Consider the following 3,402-nt stretch of genomic DNA (forward strand, 5'->3'; position numbering starts at 1 on the left):
TGTGGCTGCTAACCAAATTGTTGATGGTTCGAATCCACCATTTGCTGTGGCAGTAGGCTTCCATAAGACTGCAGCCAAGGGAACCCTGGAGGGTTATAGGGTTGCTAATGAGCAGGAATTGGCTCAAAGGCAGTGAGTAATTATGTACAAACTGATGGCGCTGCATGAAGTAGAGAGAACAGGACTGACTCTACCAGTTTAAGTACTCATTACCTGTCAGACTGGGTCCTTGTGCCTGTTATTGTCCCCATTTTACAGATAAGGAAATGGAGGTGCAGGGAGGCAGGATGGCCTATTCAAGATCACATGGCTACTTGGGCCAGAAGCCAAGACTTGAAATCCCGTCCGTCTGACCCCAAAACTTATGCCCTGAGTTTTTCAATGTCCCCAAGCATCTGTTGTGTAAGCGCTGTCTTCACCAACCTATCATGTGCCAACTACTGCGACTGTCATTTGCTCAAGATGCATTTTAATAAACAGAGTCACGTGAAAGCATAAAGAAAATTGATTTTCAATATCTAAAAGGAAATTTCAGATCACCATGAAAAATTAAAAGCCAACATCAGTTTCCATAAAGAGCAAGCAGCAACTGACTCTAATGATGATAATAATGGCAATAATTAATTTTAGTGAGCACATGCCATGTGCCTGGCACCGTTTTATGTTCTTTTCTTGCATTAACCCACTTACCCCCAAACACCTGGCAGTGGGCACTCACTTCACAGATAAAGTTTGGCTAAGATCCCTTCAGGAAGATCTTTCCCCAAATTACAGTGAAAATAAAGAGAAACAGGTTGTAAAACTCTGGCTAACAATGCTGCCTGCTCAAGGAACCTGACTTCTCTTTTGAAAAGGGAGCCTACCAAGAGCTTAGCTTGGATGGGTGTTAAAGACATATTAGCCCTGTTTCAAGCCTTTCCCCAGGATTTTGAGCTGGTTCATTTTGGTTCTACCCCCTCCTGATAATTTGCATTTCCACTCCAGAAACACTGAACCAAAATCTACACTTTAACAGAATCCCCAGTTGATTCTTATATATTTGTAAGTCCTGGTGTGACGCTGTGGGTTAATGCACTGGACTGCAAAGTCAGTTTGAACTGCAAGGATCGGCAATTCAAGCTCACCAGTTCCTCCTTGGAAACCCTAGACAGGGTCACTATGGGTCGGAACCAACTTAACGGCACTCAACAACAACAATAAGAATTACCTGGTATTAGAAATGAATCCCGATGTCGCGTAAAAGACACTCAGTGAGACTAAATTACCTTGGCAAAGTAAAATTTTCTCTTGCAAGAGGGTGCGTGCGCATAGCTGTACATACACGAACAGGCCAGCGAGCACACCGAGTGGGCAGTCCACTAGGATTTTCAATCCCTGACGGGAATCTCAAGGCTGTGTCTCACCCTATTGGCTAGGGTTTTGACTGCACAATCTGTTCCCTTACCCGGTTGGCTACTTCAAAAATTTTAAAGCGCACATTCCTACTTTAGGAAAAGAAGAAGAGATCGATCATAAAGTCTTTGCTCCAGAAAGTAGTTTAAGGAAAAAGTAAGTGATCATAAATTCCTTATTCCAGGAAGTAGTTTAAGGAAGAAAGTGATCATAAATTCTTTATTCCAGGAAGTAGTTTAAAGAAAAAAGAAAGTGATCATAAAAAATATTTTTCCACACTGGGAGAACTATATGAATCACCTGGAGATCTTGTTAAAAAAGATTCTGAACCAGTGTATCTGGAGTGGAAATGCAAATTCTTAGCATGGGGTCAAACTGACAGGAACTGGTGATGAAGTCTGTGGAAGGACTGACAGAAGAAAGGCAAATGCATTTCTCATGACCGTCGTGGTGAGGTAGGCAGTCCACACTTCAGGAAAATACCACACCAAGCTATGGTGCATCAAGAAATGAGTTGACACTGTAAAATGGCAAATCACTGTGGAAAACTTTATGATACTTCCTTAAAAAGTTGGAAATAGAAATACCATATGGTCCAATAAGCCCACTGTTTTTGTTGTTGTTAAGTGCCGTTGAGTCGGTTCCGACCCATAGCGACCCTGTACAGGGTTTCCGAGGGTGTAAATCTTTACGGGAGTAGAAAGCCTCATCTTTCTCCCGCGGAGCGGCTGGTAGTTTCAAACCACTGACCTTAAGGTTCGCAGCCCGATTCGTAACCACTACACTACCAGAGCTCCTTTTAAGCCCACTGTTAGATATATATATATATACTAGAGAAATAAGAGCTGTTACAAGAACAGATATATGCACACCCACGTTCATTGCAACATTATTCACAATAATGAAAAAGATGGAGACAACCTAAGTGCCTATCAATAGATGAATGGATAACCAAACCACAATGCACATTGGGATACCATGCAATGTTAAAGAAGAGCAATGCATCTGCCAAACATCATCACATGAATGAATCTTGAGGATGTTATGCTGAGTGAAATAAGTCAATTACAAAGGGCAAATATTGTATGAGGCCACTATTGTAAAAAGTCAAGAAAAGATTTGCACATGAAAGAAACATTCTTTGATACCAGGGATAGGAGAGGAAGGGAGAGAAATCAAGATGTATATTAACTTGCTGTTGTTGTTGTTAAGTGCTGTCGAATCAATTCCAACCCATAGCAACCCTGTATAGGGTTTCCAAGGAGCAGCTGGTGAGCTTGAACCACCAACTTTGCAGTTCAAACGACTTTGAAGTCTGACACATTAGCCCACAGCACCACACTAGGACTCCTTGGGTGAAGGGAAAGACAGTATGTGAGGGGGCTTCAAACATTAAGGGCAACATTCAATTATCTTTTTTTTTTTTAATTGTAAACTGAGTGATAGTTGCCATGGGAGAACATTGGCTTTACACCATCATTTCACTGCAATGATTACAATTTCCTCCGTGCATTGTCATTCAATGGTACTTGCTTCCATTCCCTCTGTTTTTTCTTTTTTTGGATGGTGCATGTAGGGTGGGGAAATATATACAAAAACACTTAATATATAATAATTTAAACAACCAAAGGGCACATTCTGCAAGACTGCCTCCTGCCTGCCAGCACTCAGTCCCTCTCTTTTCATGAGTCTAGAGTCCTCAGCTGCTCTCTCTCTCCATGTCCTCATCTCTGCCTCCATTTCTGGTGTTGCTGCCTCTTTGGATAGGGTCCTGCATTCTGCTTGTGCTCTTCTCCCTTGATAGTTCTAGGGTCCTCTGTTTCTGGACTGTAAGGTTAACTACTCCCCCATTTTTGTTATAAAACTTCTACCTTTACAATTGTTGACAGTTGCAATTAGTTATGATAACAGTTTTACTCACTATTCAATCATAAGAATCACCAGACCCCTCTAGACAAGATGAAAATTATTCAGTGGGGACTCTATCTTTCCTGGAACATTCTTAAACTA

The sequence above is a fragment of the Chrysochloris asiatica genome, unplaced genomic scaffold (assembly GCF_000296735.1).
Source record: "Chrysochloris asiatica unplaced genomic scaffold, ChrAsi1.0 scaffold00039, whole genome shotgun sequence".
Taxonomy (NCBI): Eukaryota; Metazoa; Chordata; class Mammalia; order Afrosoricida; family Chrysochloridae; genus Chrysochloris; species Chrysochloris asiatica.